We start from the raw sequence: 15811 nt of genomic DNA on the forward strand, positions 1-15811 counted from the left end.
GTACAAAACAAAAACCAAAAAAAAAAAAAAAAAAGAGGTTTCTGGGCTACACGCTGCTTTGATAGAAGCATAGAGACCCACTATTTCTGAGAGTTGGCAGAAAACGTACCACCGCCATATTAGGAAGCTGAAGTGGGCGGAGCCAGCAGCCACAGCGCCAGCACCGTTTCAGGCTTAGAAGGCTGCAGTTTAAAGCAATAGATTCACAATAAGACAGATTCAGATGTAATAGTTTAAAATGTGTGTAAAATATACGTAGGCTTGAAAGAGACAAAAAAGGTGATATATACAGTTATAGAAACAAATACATAGTTTTAAAAAATAAAATCTTTAAAGAGACAGTAAAATTAGTATAAAAAATAAGCCACAAAAAGATGGATATCACACAGAGAATCTGGATTGTGTTGTCTTTGGGATTCTTAACTGCAGAGAGATATTTGATTGTAAAGGAAGCTGAGTTAAACCAATATGCATATTTCAAAGGTACCTTGACTTCAAAATTTGGATATAAGGATATGTTGCTTTGGAAAAGAGTCTCTGCTTTTGTTTCCACAGAAATCCAGAGGCTGTGGATTTGTTCCAGATTAAGATACATCAGGTTTGACCAGCCAAGACCACCTGAAAGGTCTCCGATGACACCATGGCCCAGATGATCCAACATCTAGAACCGTTTCAAAGCAACTGGCTCAGACGATACACCCTCATGGACTACTCCATAATCCTAAAAAATTCTTTGTGTCCCCATGAGATACAGTGCCCCCCTCCAGCAGGAAGTAGTAAGAGAAGCTACACCCAAATGCCCAAATATACCAAGCTGACTTTGGAGATGTATAAAGGTTAAAACCTTCCTTTTTAAGAAAAGAAAAGGGGAAGTGCTGTGGGATGGTCTGTATGTCAAATGTGTTGCTGATTGGTCAATAAATAAATCACTGATTGGCCAGTGGCCAGGCAGGAAGTATAGGTGGGACTAACAGAGAGGAGAATTGAGAGAACAGGAAGCTGGGTGAGGGAGACACCGCCAGCCGCCATGATGAGAAACAGTGTGTGAAGATGCCGGTAAGCCACAAGCCATGTGGCAAGGTGTAGATTAATAGAAATGGATTAATTTAAGCTGTAAGAACAGTTAGCAAGAAGCCTGCCACGGCCATACAGTTTGTAACCAATATAAGTCTCTGTGTTTACTTGGTTGGGTCTGAGTGGCTGTGGGACTGGCAGGTGAGAGAGATTTGTCCTAAGGTGGGCCAGGCAGGAAAACTCTAGCTACAAGGGGGTCTTGAGTTGTATGAGAAAGCCAGCTGAAAAAGCCAGTATGCAGTGTTCCTCCATGGTTCTGCTTCAGTTCTTGCCCTGTTCGAGTCCTTGCCTTGGCTTTCCTCTATGATGGACTATGATCAGGACACGTAAGCCAAATAAACCCTTTCATCTACAAGTTGCTTTTGATTATGGCATTTTATCACAGCAATTAAAACCTAACTAAAACAGTTATGCATTTCTTCTCATCTGTAAGTACTATTACGTCTTTACCCAATATTAAAAAAAATCCTATGATATCAGGACTTTCAGAGTATAGCTCAGTAGTAGTGCACTTGCCTAGCATGTGCAAGGCCCTAGGTCCCACCCCCCTAATATAATAACAAATAAATAATTTTAGAATGTCAGAACTCAAGTGCTCACTTCTGCAGCATATGTATTAAAATTGGAATAACACAGAGAAGATTACCGTGGCCTTTGTGTAAGGATGACACGCAGATTTATGAAGAGTTCCATATTTTGCTACAATCCACAGTGTCAGAGAGGCTAGGTAACAAGGAGGGCCTAAGGGGGGATGCATAGATCTCCCTGGGAAGGGGAAATAGAAGAGATCTCCTGAGTAGACTGGGGTTGTGTAGGGATGAGGAACTTGAGAGATTTGGTGGTGGGTGGGTGGAGGGGGAGAGTACTGAAAGGGGAGCTTTTGGGGGTCAGGTTGAAACCTGATGCAAGGGAAACTCCCACAATCTACAAGGATGACCCCAGCTAAGACTCCTAACAATAGTGGATAGGTAGACTGAACTGGCCATCCCCTGTGTCGAATTGGTGACTACCTCAATTGTCATCAGAGAGCCTTCCCCCAGTAACTGATGGAAACAGATGCAGAGGCCCACAGTTTAAACAGACTGAGCTTGGGGAATCCTGTGGAAGAGAGGAAAAAATGGATTGCAGGAGCCAGTGAGGTCAAGGATATAGTAAGAAAACCCACAGAAACAACTAACCTGGCTCATAGGAACTCACAGAGTCTGGACCAACAACCATGAGCCTGCATGGGACTGACTTAAGCCCTCTACGTATATGTGACAGTTATGTAGCTTGTTCTATTTGTAGGACTCCTAACAATGGGGCAGAGGGGAGAAGGAAGAGCAGGAGGAGAGGAAGGAGGGGAAACTGTGGTCATAATTCAGTGTTAGCATGTGCAAGGCTATGCATTAGATCCTCAGCATGGCAAAAACAACAACAATAAAGCCCAATGGAGACCTGAGAAGTAGAGTAAATGATCTAAGACCCCAGATGCATCAAAGCTAGGAGCTGGCTTTCAAACTCAGCCACTCTTGGTGCTTTGCTCCTTTCCAGAGTTGTGTATCACTTCCCAGCCACACCTCTGACCCCATAAATCCACACTTTCTTTTGGAGAATATTGTGTTTTACTTCTACAAATACATGTGTTTTGTTTTGTTTTGGTTGGTTAATTGATTTTGGTTTTTGGAGACAGGGTTTCTTTGCCTGTAGCCCTGGCTGTCCTGGTACTTGCTCTGTAGAACAGGCTGGCCTTGAACTCACAGATATCCACCAGCCTCTGCCTCCCAAGTGCTGGACTTAAAGGCTTGCCTCTCCATTGCCTGGCAACAAATACATTTTTGTGTAGGAAAAAAAAAGAGCTATGCGAGCTCAAGGCAGGGGGATGGACTTAAGCCTGTGGAAGCATCTGTGGTTGTAGAGTACTTCTTCAGTGAGATGAAGCTAGAAGAAATGTAATTGTTTTCCTGATAAACATGGGAGGACGTTCTGACCCTGGGAACAACCCAGTTATCATCTAGTGGAGTAATAAAATCAGAAAACAGGATTTTGTCAGTTTAGCACAGGGGCTTTCAGGAGGTGAGTACTTTTATAGGAGATGAGATTGACTGTATTATCTCTACTAAGGAGTCTGGGCTTTAGCCTGCAGGTGTCAGAATACCACTGGAAGGCTTTAGGCTAAGGTCAGGTATTTAATGATTTGTGTTTTGCATTTTCATAGCTATATCTCATATTCTTGGCAATCTTCCTACCTCAGCACTTCAAGTGTTGGGATTACAGGTAGATGCTACTGTGACTGATTAGTGCACTTTAACTACTTGTAACTCCAGGCCAAGCAGAGGGATTATCAAAAATAGTAAGAAAGTTCTAGACTTGCTCTCAATCTCAGAAGAAAACTTATATTCTTCTGTTCCAAACCACTGAATACTGGAGTTGAGGCCTTGTGTTGACTCATCCCTGGGACATGCGGCTGGTAGGAAGGCCACCCCACCCTTCTGTCTGGGCTGAGCCATGTATATTTGGGGCCCAAAATGTACTTTCTAGGCTATTCTGGGTCAGGACATCAGCACTTCCCTAGCTCTGACATGCACTGGTCTCTCAAGGTTTTTGCTCTGGTCCTTATTACCATCTTTATAAACAGAGCTCTCCCACGTATCTTCTGGGCTTCATGGAAAAAAACCCACCCACTCTTAAGTCCCCATGGCATAGTTCTCTTTCTTTTTGTCCCATTTAATTTTCCTAAATCATGTTTCTGGGTGTGCAAACATCCAAAGCATTATGGTATCGGAGAGAAGGGAATTTCTGTAGGCTATGGGGTTGAGGGTGGAGTACTCTCATGGAGGAAATTACATTTGACTTGGTTTATTAGGGGTGGATATTTGCATTCATTTCTGACCGTGGGAATGATGTAGCTAGCTGGAATTATAAGCTAAAATAAAGTCCTTCTCTCCTAAGTTTTTTTTTGGTCAGGATATTTTATCACAGTAACAGAAGCGAATCTAGGACAGGTTCTGACATATGGCAGTTTTTGGAAGTCCATAAGAGCAGCAGAAAGACTGTTCAATGAGTGAAGACATCTTAAGGACCCATGTGGTGGAAGTGAGAGCTAACTCTTCAAGTTGTCCTCTGATCTCCACATGTGTGCCTCAGTACACACCCCCCACTCAAAAACAAATAAAAATTTAATGTATTTTAAAATACATTAAAAAATAGTGTAAGTTCCATAAGAGGAAATAAGGATGTGCATAGCTTATGTGATAAAATACTTAACTAGTGAGTACAAAATTCTGGGTGACATCCTAAGATCTCCTTGAACTTGCTGTGGAGCTAAAAATGACCTTGAATTCCTGATACTGCTGTGGGATGTCCTGTATGCTGTGAATATATGTTGCTGTGATTGATTGATAAATAAAATGCTGATTGGCCAGTAGCCAAGCAGGAAGGATAGTGTAGGCAGGGCCAAGGAGAGAAGGGAATGCTGGGTAGAAGAAGGCTGAGTCAGGAGATGCCAGCCTGCCTTCCAGGGAGTAGCATGTAAAGGCAACAGGTAAAGCCACGGAACATGTGGCGACATATAGATTAACAGAAATGGGCTGAGTTTAAGTGTAAGAGCTAGTCAGTGGTAGGCCTGAGCTAATGGCTGAGCAGTTTAATTAATATAAGCTTCTGGGTGATTATTTTATAAGTGGTTGCGGGGTTCATGGGGCTGAGCAGGACTGGAGAAAACTCCAACTACATGATACTCCTACATCCTGGTTCTGAGATTACAGGCCTGCACCACCATTATCTGGAGCACTCAGGAGGCAGGAGCAGATAGACTTCCACGGTAGGCAAGCCTGGTCTACACAGCAAATTCTGGGACAGCCTAGGCTACACAGTGAGCATTGAATGAAAGGAGAGGGGAGGGGAGGGGCTCAGTTGGAGGTCGCCTTAGCTTACATAGTGAGTTTCAAGAGAGCTTGATCTACAGTATGAGACCCCCTCCTCCCACCACATCCATCAAAACAGCATTAGCACTAGTATTTTGGCACATGCCTGCAATCCCAGCATGCCAAAACTGAGGCAGGAGGATTACTTATTGTTCAAGGGCAGCCTGCACTATATTGTAAGTCCCAAGCCAACCCAAATTATTTACAGAAACCCTTTCTCAAAAAGGGGAAGATTTTGAGCAAAGTACACATATTCATGAAATTGTGAAAAACATATAAATTAAAAAAAAAAATAATGAAAAAAGATGGCTTCAGTCACAGAATCCTGCCCTGTGTTCTACATTAGCAGCCCCTCCATAGAGCTGTTTCCACCAAGCAGAAGGAACTCATGTCTGCTATCTAGAACCTACACTCTTTTGATTGCTTTGCTCATGAAAATAGAGGTAATGACCTGTTTCTGTACTGAAGATTATATTCATATAGGAATTCTACAGAAATTACAGAAAGACTTTTACTATTACCCACTTTGGGAATCACTGGTGATTCTGATGAAAAAGAAACTAGTGAAGGCATTTGAGAGGAAATGCGCAATGCACTGTAGTTGAGTATCCAGAATGTGGAAAAGAATGTCAGCAACAGAGAGACCAGTACAATTAACGTATGGCCGGTTCCTGATAGTGTCCTGGACTGCTTCAGGGCAATCAGAAGTTCATGAGTTTTAAGTACTTGTGGCTCTCTGAATCTTAAGTAAAGGTTTTCTTGTAATGAACAGAGTATTTTTTCTGTCTCTTGTCACATGCTTCAAAACTTCATGCCTTATATAATAGAATTATTTTATATCCACTTTTAATTCATACTAGCGTAATTCCATACAGTGAAGTAAAAAGAGAGCCTCCCCCACAAGTTCCAGTATGTTCTTTGTGTATATTACTGCCTGGTCTGGTATTCACTAATGGTTTTGTTTCTATCTCCTGAGTGCAAGATCATAGGTGTCCATCAACATGCCATTTTTTTCTGTTTGCTTAGTTTTTAAAACTAGTGGTGAAAAATCTAATAGAGGGCTTCATGCATGCTAAGCAAGCATTCCACTAACTGAGCCACATCTTCAGTCTTAAAAAAAAATCATTTTAGTCATACATACATACACACACACACACACACACACACACACACACACACACACACACACGCCGGGCAGTGGTGGCGCACGCCTTTAATCCCAGCACTCGGGAGGCAGAGCCAGGCGGATCTCTGTGAGTTCGAGGCCAGCCTGGGCTACAAAGTGAGTTACTGACCAGGTACCTTAGCCAAATCAATGAGCTTTGGGTTCACTCTGAGTGCCTGTGACAAAAAAATAAGGTGGATTGAGCCAAAAAGAAACCTGACACTGACATCTGGTCTCTATTCACATGTGTAAAGCAACTGAATGTGGTGGTTTGAAATAGAATGACCCCCCATAGGCTCATATATTTGAATGCTTAATCATTAGGAAGTGGCACTACTTAGAGGGATTAAGAGGTTTGGCCTTGATGGGGTAGGTGTGGCTTTGTTGGAAGAAGTGTGTCACTGGGGAGAGGGGGTTCCTTGGGGTTTTAAATGTTCAAGTCAGGCCCAGTGGCTCTCTCTGCCTTCTTCCTGCAGATCCTGATGTAGAATTCTCAGCTCCTTCTCCAGCACCATGTCTGCCTGTGTGTCACCATGTTTTCTGCCATGACAATAATGAAATAAACAAACCTTTGAACTGTAAGCCAGCCCCAATCAAATGTTTTCCTTTATGAGAGTTGTCATGGTCATGGTGTCTCTTCACAGCAATAAAATCCTAAGACATTGAACAAGTATATATACCATACATATGCATTCAAAGGTTTGGAAAACACCACTAAATAATAGGCAAGAGCAGTGGTGCATGCCTACAATCCCCACATTTGGGAAGTAGAAGCAGGAACGTCAGAAGTCATCTTCAGCTACATAGAGTTAGAGGCCAACCTGAACTAAAATCCTGTTGCACCCACAAAAAATGCTGGGTATGGTAGTGCTTACCTATAATCCCAGAAGGAGAAGCAGGAGGATTTCTACAAGTACAGGGTCAAGTAGAATTGTACGGTGAGACCCTGAATATATATAAACATTTCATATTTATGGAGGAGGCTTTCAGGTCAGATGCAGCTTGGGTCCTCTGGGTCTAGTGTCTGAAGTGTGTGGTGTCTATAGCACTTGGGATTTACCTTCCACTTCTGGGGGGCGGAAACCAAAGGCAATAGCAGTAGTCTGTAATATTTTAGGAGTCTCCTGGACATCTCTAATCAACAATTCAAAAGAAGGCTTCTCATGACAGGTGTTGGTATTTAGATAGTCTTTGGCTCTTGAGGGGAGGATTGTCAAACCAGACAGGAAAATTTCATTTAACTATGTGTGTATATGTACACACAGTATTATAGATATTTTAAGTAGATAGTTAATAGTATAATTCCTTATGACTTTTTTAGACATCCTAACAGTTATTTTACCATCCTACCTCCTTCTTCTGTATTTATCTCTACCCCCTCCCTAATAAAAGCCCCCACTCAGTTTTATTCCTTTCCCCCTCAGATCACTTATACCCTACTATTCTCCTCTCTGTTGTTCCTCCTGACCTCAATGATTTCTTTTTAGATATACTCACATCTAAAGATTTGGTATTAGGGACCTCATGTAATAAAGAACATGCAACTTTTTTCTTTCTGGGCCTAGATAACCTCACTAAATGTCATCTTTTTTAGTTCTATCGATTTACCTGCAAAGTTTATGATTTAATTTTTCTTTACAGCTGAATGGTATTCTATTATGTATAATTAACCACATTTCATTATCTATTTATCAGTTGAAGAATATTTGAGTTGTTTCCACTTTCTAGCTATTGTGAGTAAGCAACAAGAATAATGGCTGCATAGTCCTTTGAGCATATACAGAGGAATGGGATAGCTGGGTCATATAATAGATTTACTCAGTTTTTTGATGATTCTCCACACTGATTTCAAGAGTAGCTTGACCAGTTTGCAATTCCATCAACACTTAATGAGGGTTCACTTTTCCCAGTATCCTCTCCAGTGTTTGTTGTCAGTTGTTTTGTTGATCTTTGCCATTCTGGATGGGGTAAGATGAAATCTCAAAGTTGTTTTGATTTGCATTTCCTCAAGTGCTAGGGAAGATAAACAGTTTTTTTTTTAAGATATTTATTAGTTATTTTTGTTTCTTTCTAGAACTCTCTGTTCGGATCTCAAGCTTATTTTTGAACAGGTCATTTGAGGTTTTGAGTCTGGTTTTGAGTTCTTTATATATTCTGCATATGAATCCTCTGCGAGATGGACAGCTGGCAAAGATTCTGTCCCATTCTGTGGACTTCTTCTCTCAATTGATTCTTTCTTTAGCTGGGCAGATACTTTTTAGCTGTATGAAATACCATTTGTCAATTATTCATTCTTGGAATAATGGAGTACTATTCAGAAATTCCTTTCCTACATCTTTGTCATGTAGGGTACTACCTATTCTATTTCTTCTAGTACTTTCAGTTTTCACACTGAAGTCTATGATCCATTTGGAGTTAATTTTTGTGTAAGGTGATAGATACTGGTCTAATTTAATACTTCTTCTGCACATGAACATTGAATTATTCCCAGCATCATTTGGTGAAGATGCTTTCTTTTCTCCAGTTTGTGTTTCTAGCATCTTTGCCAAATATCAGATGGCTGAAGTTATGTATACTTGTGTTTGGGCCTTTGATTTTGTTCCATTTATCTACATATCTGTGTTGTGCCAGTACTATATTGCTTTTATTGCTGTGGCTCTGGAATATATCTTGAGATCTGGAATTGTAATCCTTCCAGCATTATTCTTTTTGATCAGGATTGTTCAGGGTATTCAGCATCTTCTGTAGTTCCATATGGATTTTAGGATTTTTTTCTATTTCTGTGAAAAATGAGATAGGGATTTTGATTGGTATTACATTAAGTCTATAAAGGGATTTTGGTAGAATGGTTATTTTTACAATGTTAATTCTACTAATCCATGAGCATGGGATATCTTTCAATTTTCTGTGTCTTTCTCCAGAAGTTTAAAGTTTTCAGCATAGAGTCCTTCACTTCCTGGGTTAGGTTTATTCTTAGATATTTTATTTTCTTTGAGGCTATTACAAATGGAAGTATGTTTATAATCTTCTCTGTATGTTTGTTTTGGGTATATAGAAAAACTATTGATATTTGCAAGTTGATTTTGAATCTTGTCATGTTGCTGAAACTGTTGACCATTTCCACAAGTTTTCAGGTAATTTTTGTTTTTAGGGATCTCTTATTATGATATCATGTCATCTTCAAGTAGGAATATTTTGACTTATTCTTTTCCTATGTGTATCTCTTTAATTTCATTCTCTTCCATTATTGCTCCAGCTAGTGATTTGAGCACAACATTAAAAAGAAATGAGAACCCCAGCTGGATCAACAACAGAGAGGGAGAACAAGGAATAGGAGACCATGGTAAATGAAGACCACATGAGAATAGGAAGAAACAAAGTGCTAGAGAGGCCCACAGAAATCCACAAAGATACCCCCACAACAGACTGCTGGCAATGGTCGAGAGACATTCCAAATTGACCTACTCTGGTGATGGGATGGCCAAACACCCTAATTGTCATGCTAGAAACCCCATCCAACCACTGAGGTATCTGGATGCAGAGATCCATGGCTAGGCCCCAGGTGGATCTCTGGGAATCCAATTAGCGAGAATGAGGAGGGTTTATATGAGCAAGAATTGTTGAGACCAAGGTTGGATAAAACACAGGGACAAATAGGCAAACAAATGGAAACACATGAACTATGAACCAGTGGCTGAGGGGTCACCAACTGGATCAGGCCCTCTGAATGGGTGAGACAGTTGATTGGCTTGATCTGTTTGGGAGGTATCCAGGCAGTGGGACTGGGTCCTGTGCTCATTGCATGAGATGGCTGTTTGAAACCTGGGGCCTATGCAGGATCGCTTGGCTTGGCCTGGGAGGAGGGGACTGGACCTACCTGGACTGAGTCTACCAGGTTGATCTCAGTCCGCAGGGAAGGCTTTGCCCTGGAGGAGGTGGGAATGGGGGGTTGGCTCGGGGGGGGGGGGGGAAGGTGAGGGGGGCGGGAGGGGGGAGAACAAGGGAATCCGTGGCTGATATGTAGAACTGAATTGTACTGTAAAATAAAAATAAAAATTAAAAAAAAAAAGGAATGGGGACAGTGGACAGCCCTGTCTTGTTCTTGATTTTAGTAGAGTGGCTTCAAGTTTTTCTCTATTTTGGGTGATATTGTTTGTGGGTTTCTCCTATATAGCTTTTATTATGTTGAGATATTGTAGCCAGAAGTTTCTTTCCTGTCCAATCCTGAAGCCATTCAGTCCCAAATAAACACACAGAGACTTATATTAATTATAAACTGTTTGACCTATTGCTCAGGCTTATAACTAACTAGCTCTTATGCTTAAATTAACCCATAATTCTTGTCTATGTTTAGCCATGTGGCTTAGTATATTTTCTCAGTCCATCATTTTCATCTCACTTCTTCTGTATCTGGCTGGTGATTCCATCTCTCCTTTCCTCTTCCCAGAATACTCCTAGGTTGGCAGCCCTGCCTATTCTTACTGCCTGGCTACTGGCCAGTCAGTGTTTTACTAAATCAATATGTGTGACAAATCTTTGCAGTGTATAAGAGCATTATTCCACAGCATTTCCCCTTTTTTTTCTTTTCAAAACAAAAAACCCTGAATCTAATCTCCTTTGTTTAGCTATTTTCCTGACCATTGTCCATAACAATTTGTAACCAACATTTTAAACAAAGACAAATATCCATAATCCATTTTTTGGGGAATGTGAATGTAGTTTTCTAGGCTACTTCGTGCTGACTGGGAGCTGTAGCTGAAGGAAACTCGAGCCATTGGGCACCATTTGTAGCTGAAGGTTTTCCTTTGCCCACCCAGCTCCTGCATCCTTGCATTTCCATAGCCGCTCAGACCCAAATGAACACACAGAGGCTTATATTAATTACAAACTGTATGGCCTATTGGCTCAGGCTTCTTGCTAGCTAGATCTTACATCTTAATTTAACCCATTTCTATAAATCTATACTTTGCCACGTGGCTTGTGGCTTGCTGGTATGTTTATATCTTGCTTCTCATGGTGGCAGCTGGCAGCATCTCCCCTGACTCAGCCTTCCTGTTCCTAGAATTCTCCTCTCTGTTTGTCCCGCCTATATTATACTTCCTGCTTGGCTACTGGCCAATCAGTGTTTTATTTATCAACCAAATCAGAGCAACACATTCACAGCATGCAGACCTATATCCATAGCAGGGGGCATTGGTAATCTTTGGGAGACCCTGAGAAAATTTAGGATTATGGTCAAGTCCTGACTGGAATAGTCTATGAGGCTGGATCATCCCAGCCACCAGCCTTGAAGCAGAACTCAGAGGAAACTGCACAGAGGTGTTCTGAAATGTTAGATCATCTGGGCCATCTGTTCCCATTGGAGATTTTTCAGGAGGTCTTGCTCCATCAAACCATATTAAGCTGGAAACAATCCACAGGTTCTCATCTTCTGTGGAAACAAAAGCAGAACCTCTTTTCCAAAGCAATGTATCTTTAGACCCAAATTTTGAAGTCAAGATACCTTTAAAAAATATATATGTTGGTTTTACTTAGCAGCCCCAATAATCAAATGTCTCTCTGTAGTTAAAAATCCCAAAGACAGCATAATAATATACAGTATCCACAGTCTCTGTGTATTTTTCATCTTTACATGGCTTATTTTATTTTTTTATTATTTATTTCTTTTTTAAGGACTAAAGCTGCAGCCCTGGCTGCTCAATCCCTGTAGTCTTACTCTCTCTATGACTCTTTCTTTCTTTCTTTCTTTCTTTCTTTCTTTCTTTCTTTCTTTCTTTCTTTCTTCCTTTCTTTCTTTTGAGATAGGATTTCTCTGTGTAGCCCTGGCTGTCCTGGAACTTGTTCTGTCCACTAGGCTGGCCTCAAATTCAGAGACCCACCTGCCTCTACCTTCTGAGTACTGGGATTAAAGGCATACACCACCACCCTCTGACCTAGCTGTATGACTTTTATCATGAAGGCATGTTGGATTTTTATCAAAGGATTTTAAGGATCATGATCAATTGATTTTTTTGTCTTCAAGTGCACTTATGTGGTTTATTTCCTTGAATGACTTGCCTATGTCGAATCATCCCCAAATCTCAACTTGGTCATGGTGCATAATGTTTTTTGATGCCTGTCTATACTTGCTTTGAAATTATTTTATTGAACAGTTTTAAATTATATTAATCTATGATATTAGTCTATAGTTTTCTTTGTTGTTGTTGTTGGTCTTAACCTGGTTTTGATATTAGATTGATACTGGTTTCATAGAGACCCTGTGAATATATGGTGTGCATTTGGGTAATTCAAGCTAATATCAGTATGTCAACTCAGCTGCAAATTTAATTCCTTCTTACAATGTAATATAACATATTTATTGTTTTTGAAAATTCAGTTGTAAATATCTTTGAAGGAGTACTATATTGCCTACTGGAGTTAGTTACTAAACAAGTAAATATATAACTAAAATACATTAGGAAAGCTGTAATAAGTACCATAAACAGTTATATTGGCTCATTTCTGTATCCCAGCACTCAGCTGATATAGGAGAATCATTACGGATTCCAGGAAAGCCTAATTTACATAGTGAGTTCCAGGATAGCCTGGGCTACATCATTTCAAAACAACAACAAAAATAACAAGTGCCAGGAGAGGAATAAATTTTCCACATTACATTTAACATTGTTCTCTTTGGCAAAGAGAGAAATTCTATTTGAGAATGAAAAAGCAAGTTCTGTTGGCTGATGGAGTAGCCAGTATCTGTGATGCCAGCATCTAGGAGGTAGAGGAAGAAGGATTGAGAGTTCCTTGGCTACTGGTAGATTTCAAAGCTAGCTGAGGTTAAATGAGGCTCTATCTACAAAAGCAAAATCAACAGCAGCAAGAATAAGTGGTATTTAAGCGGTTGCAAGAAGAAAAGGCAGGAATCAGAAAGGTATGTCACTGTAAGCAAATCGAAGCTGTCCATGTGCAGCCTTGCCTAGGAAGTGGGACAATTCAGGTGGCAAACAATTTTGCAAGAGTAAATATGGCATCTAGACATGTTAGCTGATGCCTATAATTTCAGCACTCAGAAGGCTGAAGCAGGAGGACTGGCATGAGTTAGAGGCCAGTCTGGGCTACATAGTAAGTTCCAGGGCAGCTACAGTATGAGACTCTATCTCAAACAAAAACAAAACATACAAAATAAAAGCCTTTTAAAGAGTAAATGTGCTGATGAAGGAGTAGATGTGGTGAGTACATCCCCAGTACAATCTATAATACCAGTGCCCTGAGGATAACAAGGAGCTCCCTTAGGCCCATAAGCTTGTCTGTGGCTCCCAAGATATTCAGGGTCAATCTAATACCCTGAAAAATGGAGGAAACTAGAGTATCAGAGCACCAGAAAGCTAATTAATACAGTTGTGGCTTAGGGGTGCAGCTAGGCAGTGGGTGGATCTAGACTGAGGCTTTGGCCAGAGAATCAAGATGATCTCATCTCTGTCGCAAGCATCATCAATCAGGAGGCCTGGCACTAGACAAGCTTCTAGAAGATGAAAAGAAAAAGCAAGCTACAGCCCTTTCCTTTGGGAGTTTTTGTTGGTATCTAGACAACATGCCGCAGTATGAACAATAACCCCTCCATTTCCTGAGCATCTGTTGCACAAGAGAAGCCCACAGACTCCTGGGCCTCAGATTCTGTCTCTAGCAATGCTGGGCATGTAGTCTGGGTTGCATCTTAATAGAAAAACCCACTAGCCAGCCTCTGTAGCTTTTCTCCTCCCCAGAATATTTTAGTTTCTGTATTACGATATCTCCACTGCAGAAGATACAGAACTACAAGGCCATTCATCCTTACTAGGAACTCATTTGATCCTCACTTCAGGGAACACTGGCTTAAAAGTATGAACTAGTTCTCCACCCTGAGAAAATTCATTCACTCTTTTAGCCTTAGTTTCCTCATGTATAAATGGAAGCATAAGCTAAGCAGTGTAGTCCTGTAGTTCTAACATTTATGAGGCTGAAGCAGATGAATTACTGTGAACTTTAAGCTAGACTTTGCTACATTGTGAGTTCCCAGCCAAGCTGGGCTATAATGTGAGAAATTGTATCAAAAAGAAGATATAATAAAACATCAAAATCAATGAAGAAATAAAACAAATTGAGGACCTAAAGCCTAGAAGAGGGTAAAGGTGTGATCTTTGCGTTGTTGTTCTTTTTGTTTGGAGACAGAGTGTCATGTAGCCCAGGTTGTTCTGTAACTCACTACGTGGCCCATGCTGGCTTTGAATTTCTGATCTCCCTGTCTCTTTCTCCCAAGTCCTAGCTTTATAGGGGTACACCATCACAACCACTATAACTATGATCTTTTAGGATTGTGATTTCTAGTTTTTTTTTTTTTTTGGAGCCTGTCCTGGAACTCACTCTGTAGCCCAGGCTGGCCTCGAACTCACAGAGATCCTCCTGCCTCTGCCTCCTGTGGCTGGGATTAAAGGTGTGTGCCACCACCGCCTGGCCATGATTTTTAGCTTTTTAGAGAGTTAGTCATTTCATTCCATGAGATAAACATGGGATATTTTCATCTTTTTCAAACATTCTGATACATAAGATTAATGGCTGGACAGCTATTGACCAAGTCAATAGGGTGAACATTTAAATCTTTATTGTCTTGAGGGGAGTAGAGCCAAATCTCTTAGACTCCCCAAACCCAAATTTTTGGAGAAGGGGAAGCTGAGTAGTAGGAAGGGGTATGTATGTGAGGCCAAACTAGAGGACTGGTCTTTCTCTTCCCCTGCAACATTACATTGCCAGGACTGTATGCTTTAGAGTCACTAGGGAAGCCCAGAAACATGATGTGGCTGGCTCAGAGGTCACTTCACCTGTGGAGGAGAACCCTCCGTTTTCCTCACTGAGACAGCCACACCTGGGCTTACAGCTGAACACATGTAAGGCTGAGCTGAATATAAAACAGTACCATTGGCATTGTGAGAAGGAAAGGGAAGTCTTTTTCCCCCCCGCAGATTGGGTCTCAGTGCATCGCAGATTGTCCTTGGTCTCATGATTCTCCTGACTCACTCTTCACAATATCTGACACCTCAGATATGCTGCTTCTTGCCTGGTGTGGTAGAAAGCTCTTAATATGAACTTAGTAATGTTTTTGATTTGCATTTCTTAGTCGAAAGACTGTAGAATGTTTTCTAGCCTGAGGCTAGGATCTAGGGAATGAGATAAAGTGTGAAAGAGGCAACTGCATATCAGCTCTACCTGGAAATACGTAGCTGGCCCAAGAACACACATGCAAACAAATGAACACAGTAACAGGAAAGCCCAGGAGCATACGGAAAATACACATGATCAAAGAGACATATATCTGAGCACTAATGCTTATACCTGCAAAGCACACAGCTAGGATGACCATTTTCCATGTGCAACACACTTCCCATATTTCTAGTCCCAGCACTGTTGAAGTGGAGGCAGGAGGATCATGAGTTCAAGGCCAGGCTGAACTACACAGTGAAAGCCTGTCCACACACTTTAGCTGTTGGACATGAGAAAGCAATCTCAAACCAACAGGGAAACTTCCTTTTGGTGGGCTAGCTTTCGTAGTACTGAGAGGTGCTATGTAATATAGGCAACAGGATAGAAAATGCATCAATGGACTTGCCCAGCCCTGGACCCTACATGCTATAATACCAACTACTGTTGC

The 15811-nt window shown here is 41.1% G+C and overlaps 1 non-coding gene across 1 annotated transcript; it reads left to right on the plus strand.

The window, feature by feature from the left end:
• The first annotated feature begins 1666 nt into the window (after nt 1-1666).
• Nucleotides 1667-1773, plus strand: LOC131900358 (U6 spliceosomal RNA). Its single transcript, XR_009376240.1, has one exon. It is a non-coding gene; the product is annotated as a U6 spliceosomal RNA (small nuclear RNA).
• Nucleotides 1774-15811: the final 14038 nt, after the last annotated feature.

This window comes from Peromyscus eremicus, chromosome X (genome assembly GCF_949786415.1).
Source record: "Peromyscus eremicus chromosome X, PerEre_H2_v1, whole genome shotgun sequence".
NCBI classification, from domain to species: Eukaryota; Metazoa; Chordata; class Mammalia; order Rodentia; family Cricetidae; genus Peromyscus; species Peromyscus eremicus.